The sequence below is a fragment of the Salvia splendens genome, chromosome 12, assembly GCF_004379255.2.
Source record: "Salvia splendens isolate huo1 chromosome 12, SspV2, whole genome shotgun sequence".
Lineage (NCBI taxonomy): Eukaryota > Viridiplantae > Streptophyta > Magnoliopsida > Lamiales > Lamiaceae > Salvia > Salvia splendens.
This window is the reverse complement of record NC_056043.1, coordinates 16,788,066-16,803,714: the sequence shown is the minus strand read 5'-3', so window position 1 is coordinate 16,803,714 and position 15,649 is coordinate 16,788,066. Positions and strand designations below refer to the sequence as shown.

Genomic DNA, 15,649 nt, shown 5'->3' with positions numbered 1-15,649 from the left:
AATAAGATAGCGACGCAACCGAACTTCGTTGACAGCCCCCTCAACATCTAATTCTAAATTTTAAGAATATAAGCTTTTGGCTTTTAGAAAATACTCTGAAATCGTTAGCTTATTCTGACCAGCAAGTCGTTCTCAAGAAATTGGAGCTTCATCGTGTTCTTTTGATTGAACAATCTTTCAAGTGTCTCCCACACTTCTTTGGGAGATTGCATAGTACAGACATGCTCAATGTAATCCTTGCTTATCGACGTTCGCAAAGCAAATAAAGCTTTGCCGCACTTGATCTTCCACTTTCTCCTCGCTTTTCCATTTTGTGGTGTATCTTCCTGGAGTTCATATTCACCGGATATAAGATCCCACAAATCATGTTGTTGCAGGTAAGCTTTCACACATAACTTCTAATAACTATATTTGTTGCCAACAAGCTTGTCTATAGAACCAGATGTACTACTTGCTACTGCTTCCACCATTCATCTTCTTAGAGTAATAAAATCAAACACCTGATATGCAACTAGTTGTACTACCATGTAAAGAAATATGAAAGCAAAAATGTGGAGGAACAAGAGAGTTAACAGAGGACACAAATTTATTGCTCTTTAAATTTGAAGATAGATCAAATAACAACAATTACAAAATATTTAAAGGTGAAAGAAAACCTCAGCTATCTTAACTTATTGAAAATTAAATCTCATAAATACCACCAAATAAGGAAACAGAAATTTATACATATATAAAAGGCGAGTTTTGGCCATCATTTTGAATATTTGTGAATTTGGGCAAACTATTAAATATTTATAAATTTTGGATTTTGAGTGTAATTTTTTGTTTATTTTGTTTATCAATAAACGTTGAATTCAATCATGGCATTGTAACTGCCAATGGTATTATCGTTACACTAATTAGTAGTAGTAATTTGTAACCCCCACATTGTTTGGAAACACGCTAAAATGATTGGAATAGATTCTTGTATATTTTGACTATAAATATGTGTCATATCTAAGCTTATTACTCAATTCCTCGTTGCTTCTCCCATTGAACTATTGATTTTTTGCAAAAAAATTGTTCTCAATAGGTTTTGTAGTCTTTATTTAGTATATTAATATTCATTAGATTTTACCGTACTCTTTTTATGTGATTATTATGTTACCAATATTGTGGTCTTATGAAAGGAAGAATATTGAAACCATGGAATTCACCTTTCACAATGATGATCTACAACCTAGCATAACTGCATCAGTCATCCAAGTTTTGTATGTTCGTGTTTTGGAAATGAACCTGGAGACAAGTCAAATGTCGATAGCTTGAAATGTGTTTTTCTTGACCGTATGATATGTGTTTTGTTATTCTTATTTTATTAGGTTTCTATATTTATTTTGCAGGTTTAAAACTCAGTAGGGATCGTGACATATATCGCACTCATGTGAGTGCGATATATTTCATTGCCATATCATAGTGTATTTCATTGCTTTTATATGATTCTGATTCTGATTCTGATTCTGATAGATCTTGCTATAACGCAAGATATTGAGAAGTTGCAATATTTACGGGATGTTGCCAAAGTATATTGGAGAAATAACTACACTTAAAATACTTTTAGTGGAATATTTTCTGCGTGATTGATTTTGTTGTTCATACCTATTTTAATCTGAAAACCGTACATTTTCCTTAAGTTAGGTATTATCAGAGCTTCATATTGATTTGGAGATTACGAATATTTGTTTGGATCCTATCTTAGAAAATATTTTAGAATATTGGTGAGGCTTAATGTATACGATTTTGGATATTATTAAATAAATAGTTTGAAAATTTAAATATTTTGTAATGTTAATATTTATTAGTACATTTAAAATTACATTCATAGCAAATGAATTCAATATATCAATTATTTAGTGTTATTTTCAGATATATTGATCATTTAGTAAATAATTTACTAATTTAAATCATGTTACATTTTTGCTACTCCATCAATTTTTCATTCATCAATAATTTGTATAAGCGGGTTTTAATTCTTATTTGAGTTGCCTATTGGTATTTTAAAGATTTCTTAATTTAGAAACTTTGTATTCCGTTTTCGACAACCTTGATACAATTGAGACTACATTATCTTAATAGAGCCTTTCAAGTCACATTTTAATACATACAAAGTTAGATTTAAAAATGATGAAATAAGGAGACAAAAAGGTGAAGTTAGAGAACGGGGCTGGAATTTTATAATTTCAATTTTATTAATTTAGTAATTGGGGTTTTAATCAATAGGCAGTGATAATGTACATAATTTGTACATACATAATTGAACTTTTTTAACATCTTAAATATGTGTATGCGATTTTTAAAGTTGCTTTATTTGTATTTTTGGGGTTACATATTTAAACTTCGTTGATTTCTAAAGTTTCTTTATTTTTGTTTTGGGGATTGTACATAAATATATATGTGATTTTTAATCCATAAATAATGTAATTGTATCAGATTTTAAGTAACAAATTCAAAATATCAATTCACGGTTATGAAATTAAATCGAGTCGTGCATCGCACGGGTGTGATACTAGTCTTAAATAAAATGGAAGAAACTTAGACCTCTCCTAATTACCACTTAATATTGTAACTGAAATCATAAATAAAATGGAACAAAACTTTGACCTCTTCAACGACAAGTTTCACTATTTTTAACACGTCATCACCAAACATGCCCTCACTGTCAATGTTCTTCGTGTTCTTGGCGTTCTTGTCATTGAATATTCAACACATAAAAACATTAACCAAACAAAGAAACTCATGCGTTCAAGCAATTCACATGACATGAAATTAATCTACATATTCAGAGCTGAAAATTGACTCTGATGCTAATTGCTGAGGTTTGGTGCTCCTTGCATAGCGGACGTCATGCATTCACAAATAAATCATACATGCAGATCTATTTGAACGATTATGAGATTAATAGTTCACATGTTAAACAAAAAAATTGCATGCTAGAACCCATATTTCATGTTAAGAAATTAAACCATAATTCATGAAAATACTACAGTTTAGAATTACCAAACAGATTCTCCAAAGAATCAAAGATTACTTGCGCGTTCTCCATGTGATGTTTTCATACTCGACCACGAATCTTCTAATCTTTGTATCCCGAACTCAGATAATGACCTTTGGGTGGACAAAGCTTGTCAGAGTTGAAAGGACTCAACTAGAAAGGAACTGTGAAGAACTAAAAATTTCCACTAAAGGTGAAAGTATTTAACAAAAGTTGTAAGTGAATTAGGTCACCAATCTTCTTTCTAGTCTCCTTTTATTTAGAATTATAATGAGACAGATTATGGATCCATGGAGCACCAATTTAATACAAGCTCAACAGAATATTATCAGCCACCACAATAAAATAATACTCCATTGATCGTCCGTTAAATCCCAAATTACCAGTAATCTAATGTCACGACCACATCTCCCTAGTCAAAGAAAGTGTAGCTATATCGCGATTAAACCTTACTGAAACTGTCTCAACTCATCATAAGATACTAAATTTAAAAGAAACTTTGTCTGAAATGTGTTGAGGGTACAAATCATACTGAATCGGAGTAGTTATAGGACAATTGTCTTTACTAGAACAAGTTCTAAATTTGCGCAACGGAAGAGTACCAAGACAGATGTAATATGTATGAAGACATACTACACCAGCTATCTTCCTACTTATTTAGTCTTCTGTCCCAACACCTCCTCGGCTTTGACATCGATCAACCTGCACATTAAGGAAAACAATATGCAGGGCTGAGTATTTGATGCACTCAGTGGGCTCATGCCGAAAACATTTTCACTTTTAGTTGTCAGCCAAGCTGAGTGAACACGGGGTTTTTCTGAAAATTTATCCCAATCACTAAAACTGTTATTTCTTTCTGAAAATAGACTGCAGTCATTTAAACTTCTGATGATGTACCATATCTAATCTGTGTGAACCGGGAATGTGGCCACATTCCACGATCATCGGACCGGCCAACCTGGCGCTAGCACACGGTCCCTATGTGTACACTAGTCCGAGTAGGGTTTGCGGCCCTACTGGGACCCGAATTCGATTTAACTTGCTTGGCATAGCCAACAGATAAGTAATCATAAATAAAATAAGGCATGACAACTCATCTCAAAATATTCACGTGTTCACATAAAATCACGTTTTGAAAGAAAAGAAGAGCCCACCTCGTTTGCTCAAACTCTTTCAAACGAGTGCTTTTCCTGTCCTAGGATTACGCGTCATGCGACGACGTTCCTTTAAAAATTAATATACTTAAATGAGGCTTTAAGTAATTATTCATCTTGCATGAATGCATGCCTAAGCGTGTGCTTATTATTTTATTTCGTTCTTTCTAAATTTAGAAATCTTAATTCTGCAACTACATCAGCGATGTAATTTATTCGGAATCTGGCCGAACTGTGCGAGTATACTAAATTCCCGGATTATCAAGTATTTTAAAATACTTCCTGTCACTAATAAAGGGTTTGCTTTAGTTATTTATCTAATACTACTTCACACGGCTTAATAATTTGTCTTCTTCCGTGGCTTGGGGAATTTCTCTTGTTAAATCCCGAATTTGTTTAGGGCTTTGGTCTAGCGGATTTAATTCTATGCTAAAGCCCAGATTTTGTTAAGTGGATGAAATTCTTTTATTTAATTTGGCCCAGCCTTCTTTTCTATGGCCCAATTTAATTTAATCTCAGGCCCAAAAGAGATTTAAATTCCTCTAAACAAAGGCCCAAATTTTATTTTAAATGGGCATGGCCCAATTTTATACTCCTATCCGTCTACTGCCTCTCTCCCTTCTCTTCTCCCCAATTTCTCATTTCCTTCTTCAAATTAAAACCCCAAACGAAGTAGGCAAACTCTAGCTCCATCGCCGCTGTACCGGATCCTACTTCTCCTCCCTCTCTTGAACCCTCGCCTCTCTCTGTCTTTTCACTACTTCCCCAATCTGGAGCAATCAAAATATGAAGCCAATCCTCCAACTGAGATGGGGGTCAAGACCGGAGGATGGAACCAGCGTCGCCGTCATCTCCTCTCCGGCGCTCGCACAGCAGCTGCTGGAATCAGCAGTGCTCGCCGACGCTTCGCGAGGCATCAGCCGTTGCTGTCGATTCGCGCTGCTGGTTCTAGGTCGCCGCTGCACCAGGGAGTTAACGTGGCTGATTTCGCGGCCTCGCCGTCGCCGGTGGTCTCCGAGGCAACCCCTCGGCCTTAAAGCTAAACCCCCCTTTCTATAAGTTAAGACTTCTACTGTCTTCTCTAGCATAATACGTTATGGTTTTGGTAGCAACTATGTGGGTCTAATTATTTGAGCTTACTGTTGAGATTATAAGCTTTGAGGCAGCCTATGATTGTTCTTGTTTCAAAAAATTGTGTGATGCGGGAAATCTAAAGCTCTAAGTTCTTGAGTATGAGATTCGACTATGATGCAGAGGGAAGTATTTTGATTACCTGTTGCGGCCATGATTTGAAAGGGATTCTCTTGCTGGACTTACACCACTTGTTGGTTTTCCTTTTCTCAACTCACTATTCTAATTTCTGGAAGATTTCCAAGTATGGAAATGAGAAAGCGTTGTGGTGTATGGAGAGGTTTTTATAGGTGATTTGGTAACTGCAAATCTGCTACTCTTGATCCTCTTGCAGGGACATTTTTGTTGGTTGTGAGAGTGTACTCATGTTTGTTACAAAACTGATTCCCATTTTGTTTTCCACATGCAACATATCTTCCCTTCATGATCCTGTAGTACTTTTTAATTAATGTTGTTTGGTGTTTAGCTTGGGACAAAAAGGACTCTTGAAATTATGTTTCTTGTTTGATTTCTGCAGTGTGTACATAGGGTTGGGGTGGTTGTTAACTGCAGCTCTGCAGCGTCCTATTTCTCTGTTCTTTTGCAGCATAAACACTAAGGTCTTTGTACGGTTTCGCATGTGTAAGGTGAAGCAGGGGCAGGTGGCTGGAGTGCAGGGATTGTCTGCCAGCTTTATGTGCAGCTCCTTCCCACTCATAGAAAGGTAGTACCTCCCTTCCCCCATTAGTCGTACGTTGCTGCTTCCTTTCCTTGCTTTCCTTGGCTCACTTATTTGCATTTTGCAGGGAAAAGAGACTATTCGTTGCCGGCTATTAGCTCGTTGCATCGGCCCATCGTCCGTCGGCAGTTGAGGCAATAACCGGTGTTAAACATGCCGTAGCTAGTTCCCACTCCTTCCTCCTATTGTAATAGAGTAGCTCTACATGTAACTTTCTTCAATATGTAATAGCTAGTTGACGTGTATTTCGTTTGTCTTTGTTTTCGTCGTCAAGCATTTTGTGAAATAAAGCTTAGTTTGGAACTTCTAATTATCATGTTTGGTTCACTCAAGAATATAAATAAATACCCTTTCATCTTCCTTAAATAAATTTTTAGATTTATTTCAAAATTCTCGAGAATCTAGGTCTCGGCTATTACATCTAAACTCTTTAAGTTATTATTGCCTCTGTCTCAACAAAGTTGAGTAATTTCTGTTTTTGACAAAAAATAAAACATTTAATCATTTTTACATTACTCTATCACCTACTTTACTTTCTCTTATCTCTCATATTTTATTTTATTTTCATTTAACTCATTCAACCCAATTTCTTAATCTCCATTTTCAAAAGAAGTGACCCAACTTAGTTGGGACGGAGGGAGTATTTCTTTTGTTTAAGATATAAACATCTATTAAATGATTTAAGTCTATCATATGGAATTAATTAATTAATAGTATCTTTTTCAAGAGTTGTCTAGTTCGAAATCTTTATTTGTTATTCTTCAATAAATTCCAACTTGGCAAGTTTCTAAATAATAAAACTTTTTTCGAACACCTTTTTAGGATATTATCAAAATGACACACTCCAGATAAGATGACACATTTCTCTTATTGGAAATACTACAATTAATACACCAATACACTTTTTCTCTCACCAATTCAAATATCCAACTCTCTTTCTCTTTCCATTTAATACTTACACCAATTAACCTATAACTCTTAAAATCTCGTGCCGACTAAGAAACGTGTCATTTTAGCTGCACAGAGGGTACATTAGCAACCGCAATGATTTAAAAAGATGACATCCAGCATCCAAATCACAAATTACCCAACCCAATAAAATTAAGAACTACCAAAATGGGTGAGAGTAGATACAGAGAGATAACAACCCAACAACCAAAGAATCTGGATGAGGATTTGTCTGAATCCAAATTTCTTTCGTACAGTGAAGTACTAATTTGGTTACATGTATAATTGCAGTTATTTTACTGTCACCTGTGAGTGAAGAGGGACCATGAGCTATGAGACTATGCCCACATTGCAATGCAACCTTATTCATGGTGATATCGACTAGTCTGAACTTTGAGGCACAAACTTGACATGGGAGAATCAAAGTTAGGGACTTTAATAGTTCGTGCTTGTTTAATTCAACAAATGTAGTACATCAAAGACTAAAATAGAGCCAATGGTTGTTTAATTCTATATTGTGGGATACTAATATTTGCTATGTTGCTGGAATGCAAAATAAATGATTTAACATTATGATTCCATGATCACAATTCTTAGCTCTAGACCTGAGGAGATGCAAAATACCAAAACATGCATGATCCCAAGCTCTCCTAAACATTTCAGGACAGTGTGGCATATGAAATAGTATAACTCATCAACATAGCAAATTGAACAGATTAATTTTTGTATAATCTTCTTAACATGTTCAACCAGACAAAAATACCAAGTAACATCTTCCTACATTGTAAATTCCAATGGAAAAACATGAGAGATTGACAGAAAATCAACTTCATTTCAAATACGTGACAAATGAAAAGCTACAACTAGCAATGAGACTAGAAGTGGACATACTCGGAGCAATCATATTCCCTTCTCTTTCCCTGCTGAGGATGTCTTGAACCAAGGTATCCAAACAGACGTACTTTCTTGATACTTCTTCAATGCCTGAGCCCGGTACTCCTGTTTCAACATTCGCTCCTCGACAAGAATTGTAACGTAGGCCAAGCACAAGCTATTAACGAATGCACCATAAAAACTCCACCCAGAATCCAAGTTCCAAAGCAAAGACCGCCAATCCCCACCACCACAGCTGCTCGCCAAAATAGTTTGGATGCCGTGAGTAGTACCACATACCCTCATCAAGATTCGGCACTAAGGACTGTCCGAGCTGTTTCCGCCTCTCGTTTCTGCTAACGAAATTGTGAAGCTGCGTATCTGCGAAATATGCAACCGTGACACCAGTTAAGCAAACTAGTGCAGCAGCTACATCCCAGGCATTAATCTGCATGTCCTTTGTGTGGACAACATAGAGAGGCAAGCATATTCCAATCAAGAAAACCTGCCATTCCATCAAAATCATAAAAGAAAAACATTTTTTAGCATTATGTTTGTTGAGGTGGTGCATGAAACGTAGTGAAGGGTGAAGAATAAACGCTGAGGTGGATATTAAATAAACACGTAGGCATGGATGCATGCATACGTGGGGGGAAAGCATGGATCAAATCATCACGCGTCTTAGTCCTTAGTTTGTTAGATCTGAGAATCGAGTCTGTTATGTTGTAATTCACAGCTATAAAAGCTGATATCTTTCAGTTGTAAAATCATTATTCAGAATTAATGCAAAATTCCCCTGCCTCTTCCTTCATACTATCTCCGCGTAGTTCGATTCGCGTGGGTGCAATTCCGGTTGCCGTTCATACCTCCGGTGACCCCAATTCTGCACCAAGTGGTATCAGATTCACTGATCCGGAATCTGTGATGGTGGAGACACGCTCCGGCGACCTGCGCCGTCTGGAGGAGCTCTTCACGACTGCTATGGCGGAATTCTCTGCAAAGTTCGCCGATGCTGATCGCCGGCGCGAGGAGAGCGATAAGCTGCGCGATACCACCGATGGAGCTCGCGATCTGACCATGAAGGAGCTGCGTGAGGAACTTCTCTCCATCCAGATGCAGCAGAACGAGATGATGTCTCGCTTTACTCCACCAGCTCCCGGTGCGTCGTTCGGACCGATCGGACTGAATGGTGCTCCACATCGCCCTCAATACTTTGCCACTCGTCAATCGAAGGTTGGCTTCCCGATTTTCAATGGTGAGGATCTGGCGGGTTGGATTTTGCGGTGCGATCACTTCTTCACGGTGGATCTAACACCGGAGGAAGCGAAGGTGCGACTGGCGGTGATCAATTTTGAAGGCCGCGCCCTTCAATGGTTCCAAAACTGGTCTAAGTATCATGATCGACCAATGTTTACTCCATGGCCACTGTTTCTTCAAGCGTTGGAGGGCAGGTTCGGCGATCAGCTGTTGGGGGATCAAAATACTTCCCTCTGCATCATAGTCGAATCTCATACTCAAGAACTTAGAGCTTTAGATTTCCCGCATCACACAATTTTTTGAAACAAGAACAATCATAGGCTGCCTCAAAGCTTATAATCTCAACAGTAAGCTCAAATAATTAGACCCACATAGTTGCTACCAAAACCATAACGTATTATGCTAGAGAAGACAGTAGAAGTCTTAACTTATAGAAAGGGGGGTTTAGCTTTAAGGCCGAGGGGTTGCCTCGGAGACCACCGGCGACGGCGAGGCCGCGAAATCAGCCACGTTAACTCCCTGGTGCAGCGGCGACCTAGAACCAGCAGCGCGAATCGACAGCAACGGCTGATGCCTCGCGAAGCGTCGGCGAGCACTGCTGATTCCAGCAGCTGCTGTGCGAGCGCCGGAGAGGAGATGACGGCGACGCTGGTTCCATCCTCCGGTCTTGACCCCCATCTCAGTTGGAGGATTGGCTTCATATTTTGATTGCTCCAGATTGGGGAAGTAGTGAAAAGACAGAGAGAGGCGAGGGTTCAAGAGAGGGAGGAGAAGTAGGATCCGGTACAGCGGCGATGGAGCTAGAGTTTGCCTACTTCGTTTGGGGTTTTAATTTGAAGAAGGAAATGAGAAATTGGGGAGAAGAGAAGGGAGCGCCGTCTGGAGGAGCTCTTCACGACTGCTATGGCGGAATTCTCTGCAAAGTTCGCCGATGCTGATCGCCGGCGCGAGGAGAGCGATAAGCTGCGCGATACCACCGATGGAGCTCGCGATCTGACCATGAAGGAGCTGCGTGAGGAACTTCTCTCCATCCAGATGCAGCAGAACGAGATGATGTCTCGCTTTACTCCACCAGCTCCCGGTGCGTCGTTCGGACCGATCGGACTGAATGGTGCTCCACATCGCCCTCAATACTTTGCCACTCGTCAATCGAAGGTTGGCTTCCCGATTTTCAATGGTGAGGATCTGGCGGGTTGGATTTTGCGGTGCGATCACTTCTTCACGGTGGATCTAACACCGGAGGAAGCGAAGGTGCGACTGGCGGTGATCAATTTTGAAGGCCGCGCCCTTCAATGGTTCCAAAACTGGTCTAAGTATCATGATCGACCAATGTTTACTCCATGGCCACTGTTTCTTCAAGCGTTGGAGGGCAGGTTCGGCGATCAGCTGTTGGGGGATCCGATGACTGAACTTTTAGCCCTCAAACAAACAGGTTCAGTTGCCGATTATCACGATCGTTTTGAATTACTGCTTGGTCGTGTTTCACTCTCGGAATCCTATGCTATTAGCCATTTCATAAACGGTTTGAAACCATTTGTTCAAAAAGCGGTGCGCATGTTTATGCCGCAAACTCTTATACATGCGTATGCCTTGGCTCGTTTACAAGATCTATCCAATCCTCCGCGTGAGGGATATTCTCAGGGTTCTAAACGGTTTGGACCAGCTGATTCTAAGCCTCCACACGTTTCTAACCCGCTGCTTCCCACACCTACTATGCCGATGGTGAAAAACAGGAGATTACTGACGGAAGAGGAAATGGCGGATAAGAGAGCTCGGGGGTTATGTTATGGCTGCGATGAGAAGTTTGAGAGGGGGCATCGTTGTGCTAGGAAGCAACTGTACTTACTGGAAATTGACGATGGGGTGGGGATTCTGGAATCTGATGAGGAGGCTAGGGCAGAGGACCCTGTGGAGGATGAGAATCCTCTGATTTCCATTCATGCTATTAGTGGTTCTTCCTCTAGGGGGTTTAGAACGATGCGAGTTACTGGTAGAGTGGGGCAAAAGGCTGTGCATATACTCATTGATTCAGGTAGCACACATAATTTTCTAGATGTTAATTTGGCTAAAAAGGTGGGTCTCTATCTCACTCATGTTAGCCCTGTGATGGTGGATGTAGCGGATGGTAATAGGTTGGAATGTAACTCGATGTGTAAAGGTCTGAAATGGTCTCTGCGAGGCACAACTTTCATCACTGATGTGCTCTTACTGCCCTTGGGGAATTGTGACATGGTGCTCGGTGTTCAATGGTTGGAGACTCTGGGCATTATACAATGGGATTTCAAAAATCTTACAATGGACTTTCATTTGGATGGCCGTAGACATATCTTGAGGGGAAGCCAAAGTGAGCACAAGGTGCACACTGTTTCTGAGAAACAGATGAATAAATTGCTGACTTACTGTGAGGGTGCTCAGTTGTGTTGCATCAAGGTAAATAATGAAGGGAAGGCTGACATATTGGCTGTGGAGAACACAGAAGAACAGAACACTGAGCTACCTGCTCCTATTAGCTCATTTTTGAACTCTCAGAAATCAGTTTTTGCCGAGCCCAGCTCTCTGCCTCCAATGCGTTCCCACAACCATAAAATAGTTCTGGTGCCTGGGGCTGCTCCCGTAAACTCTAGGCCTTATAGGCATTCAGCTCTACAAAAGGATGTAATAGAGAAACAAGTCTCTGACTTACTGCTGCAAGGTTTCATTCAACCGAGTTCTAGCCCATTTTCCTCTCCCGTTGTCTTGGTGAAGAAGAAGGATGGTACGTGGAGGATGTGTGTGGATTATAGGCGGTTGAATAAAATGACAGTGAAGGATAAATACCCCATTCCCTTGATTGAGGAACTTCTTGAGGAATTGAAGGGAGCAATTGTTTTTTCGAAGATTGATCTTCGGGCTGGCTACCATCAGATTCGAATGGAGCCTAAGGATATTCCTAAAACAGCATTTCGCACCCACGATGGTCACTATGAATTTGCGGTGATGCCCTTCGGGCTTACCAATGCACCCGCGACATTTCAAGGTTTAATGAATGATATTTTTCGGCCGTTCTTGAGGAAGTTCGTGTTGGTCTTCTTTGATGACATATTAGTCTATAGTGAGGACGTGGATACTCACTTGAGCCATTTGGAGCTGGTATTTGCTAAACTTACGGAGCATTCTCTCTTTGCTAAGGAGAGTAAGTGTGACTTTGCTAAGAATAGAATCGAATATCTCGGCCATGTTATCTCTGCCCAAGGGGTTGCTACTGATCCAAAGAAATTAAAGGCTATGCAAGATTGGCCGGCTCCTACTGAAATCTCCAAATTGAGAGGATTTCTCGGTCTAACCGGCTATTACAGGAGATTTATACGACACTATGGCATCATATGTAGACCTCTGACAGATCTCCTCAAGAAGGATGCATTTAGATGGAATGAGGCAGCTGATAAAGCTTTTAATGAGCTTAAACTTGCGATGATTTCCCCTCCGGTTCTGGCCTTGCCGGACTTCTCGGTGCCTTTTTTAGTGGAGACTGATGCCTCAAGCTTTGGGATAGGTGCTGTGTTGATGCAAAACAGCCATCCCATAGCCTTTATCAGTAAAACGTTATCTGCTAAACACAGGAGCCTCTCGGTTTATGATAAGGAGTTGTTGGCTATTGTTTTCGCGGTCACCCACTGGAGTCACTACTTGAGCCACCAACCTTTTGAGGTGCGTACAGACCATAAAACTTTGAGTCATTTGTTGAATCAGAAGCTCACCACACCAGGTCAGCTTAGTTGGCTATCCAAGTTGATGGCATTCGACTTTGAAATCACTTACAAAAAGGGAGTGGATAATGTGGTTGCGGACGCTCTCTCTCGCGTTCACTCTTCCGATATCTTTTGTATGGCGATCACATCGGTTTCCACTGACATTTACCCTTTGATCGAGGCTACATGGACCTCTGATCCCATGCTGAAATCCACCATCTCTGCTCTGCAGCAGAACCCCTCGGCAGCATCCAAATTCTCATGGATGGGCAACCAATTGAGGAGAAAGGGTCGCTTGGTGGTTGGTAATGATCAAAACTTGCGGCTTCGGATCATACACTTGTTCCACAATTCAAGTTCAGGGGGACATTCAGGCATTTTGGCTACTTACAAGCGGCTATCTTCTCTATTCTATTGGCCGAACATGGAAAAGCAAATCCGAAATTACATACGCGAATGTGATATTTGCCAACGATTCAAGTACGATCCTAGTGCGTACCCGAGCCTTCTGCAACCACTCCCTATTCCAGAGGAGGCGTGGTCACAAGTGAGTATGGACTTCATTGAGGGACTTCCCCCGTCCCACGGGAAATCGACTATATTGGTTGTTGTCGACCGGCTCACAAAATATGGCCACTTCATAAGTCTTACGCACCCTTACTCCGCTCTTACAGTGGCCCAGGCCTTCCTAGACTATGTCTTTAAGCTCCATGGCTTGCCTACGGTCCTCATTAGCGATCGGGATAAGGTATTTCTTAGTCACTTTTGGTCGGATTTTTTTAAGCTTCAAGGGGTCGAACTTCACATGTCGACGGCTTACCACCCTTAATCCGATGGCCAAACGGAGGTGGTCAATCGTTGTTTGGAGACGTACTTGCGGTGTATGTGTGGTGATCAACCAACCGACTGGAGCAAATGGTTAAGCCTTGCTGAATTCTGGTACAACACATCATTTCACTCGGCTATTGAGACCACTCCATTCGAGGCTTTGTATGGTTATCCGCCTCCACTCCACCTTCCTTATTTTCGGGGCGATTCGGCGGTCCATGATGTTAATGAAAGTTTGTTGGCTCGTGAGGCAATGATAGAGGTCCTCAAGCATCATTTGGGCCGGGCACAACGCCGCATGAAGCAGCAGCATGATAAGCACCGCTCCGATCGGAAGTTCGCGGTGGGAGATTGGGTCTACTTGAAGTTGCACCGCTCCGATCGGAAGTTCGCGGTGGGCGATTGGGTCTACTTGAAGTTGCAGCCCTACCGTCAGAACACTTTAAGGGACCGTCAGTTCCAGAAGCTCAGTCCTAGGTTCTTTGGGCCGTTCAAGGTGGTGGATAAGTTTGGGGAGGTTGCATATAAACTACTTCTTCCCTCAGATTGCAAGATTCATCCGGTCTTTCACGTCTCTCAACTCAAAAAGAAGATGGGGCCTCTCTCGCAGCTCCACGGTATGCTGCCTACTATGGGTAACTCCACTTTCCTCGAGCCTGCTCAAATCCTCGAACGTCGGTTGGTGAAGAGGGGTAATCGGCCGGCAACTCAAGTCCTTGTTCACTGGGCTAATTCTTTCCCGGAGGATGCTACGTGGGAGTTCCTTCATGATATTCAGGAGAAATTTCCACACTTCCAACCTTGAGGTCAAGGTTTCTTTTGAGGGGGGGAGATTTGGTGCATGAAACGTAGTGAAGGGTGAAGAATAAACGCTGAGGTGGATATTAAATAAACACGTAGGCATGGATGCATGCATACGTGGGGGGAAAGCATGGATCAAATCATCACGCGTCTTAGTCCTTAGTTTGTTAGATCTGAGAATCGAGTCTGTTATGTTGTAATTCACAGCTATAAAAGCTGATATCTTTCAGTTGTAAAATCATTATTCAGAATTAATGCAAAATTCCCCTGCCTCTTCCTTCATACTATCTCCGCGTAGTTCGATTCGCGTGGGTGCAATTCCGGTTGCCGTTCATACCTCCGGTGACCCCAATTCTGCACCAAGGACGTTCATCAAACATTTCAACTACAACATGCTGCGAAAGATAGACAGCAAAGAATGACATCCACCACAAGTTTGTGCCGTATTGACGCCGCAAATCGTTAAATCTCCAGTCTTCTCGTGCACTCCACTGCCACCTTTCGCGGCGGAAGTAGCTGTGAGTGAGCCGCAACGACCAAATCCAGGTCAAAAGAATCACGAGCCTCGATCTCAAAGCATTGGATTCTGCAATTGGGTGAGTGGCGAAGTAGTGTACCAACATTACAGGTATGAGCGTCCAATACAAATCTATCATCTGCAATAACCGACAGGTAAAAGCGAGGTACAATACAGTTTTACGGAACAGACCCAGTGGGTGGATTGGAGGAGACCCACAAGCCTAAAGAGTAGATTGACATTGAGAAAAAAGAGAGCGTTGGCTAAGAGAAGAGGGTGGTGGTAGCACCACGCCCAGAGGGGAGAGAGCGAATCGGGTGATTCTGTGGCGGAGCAGCGGCGGAGGAAGGAGAGATAGAAGAAAAGTGAAGGGAGAGGAACAAGAAGCGCAACCGCGGCGTTGCGGAGATTGTTGGGGTGGCGAGGTTTGCAGCTCGGCTGTGCCATCACAGCAAACTCTGCTCTTTCGGATCTTGCACAACTGTCTTTAATTTGAAAAAATGTGCTCACTTTATTATTTGTTCCATTTATGGGAAAACGTCATCCGTGTCGACGTGATATTAAGTAAAAATGTCAACCAGGATGACATTTTACAATTAATTTGTGATTTTTTAAAAATACATTCTTTATTGTAAAACGCCAGTAAGGTTGGCATGTTTAATTTAA

At 41.2% G+C, this 15,649-nt stretch overlaps 1 long non-coding RNA gene and 1 pseudogene across 1 annotated transcript; one reads left to right on the top strand and one right to left on the bottom strand.

Annotated features, from left to right (window-relative positions):
• Window positions 1-4,084: 4,084 nt before the first annotated feature.
• On the top strand, window positions 4,085-6,341 carry LOC121759273. Its single transcript, XR_006041633.1, has 2 exons — window positions 4,085-6,016; window positions 6,099-6,341. It is a non-coding gene; the product is annotated as an uncharacterized LOC121759273 (long non-coding RNA).
• A 1,345-nt stretch (window positions 6,342-7,686) lies between these two features.
• Window positions 7,687-15,430, bottom strand: LOC121757615 (annotated as a pseudogene).
• Between the last annotated feature and the right edge of the window lie 219 nt (window positions 15,431-15,649).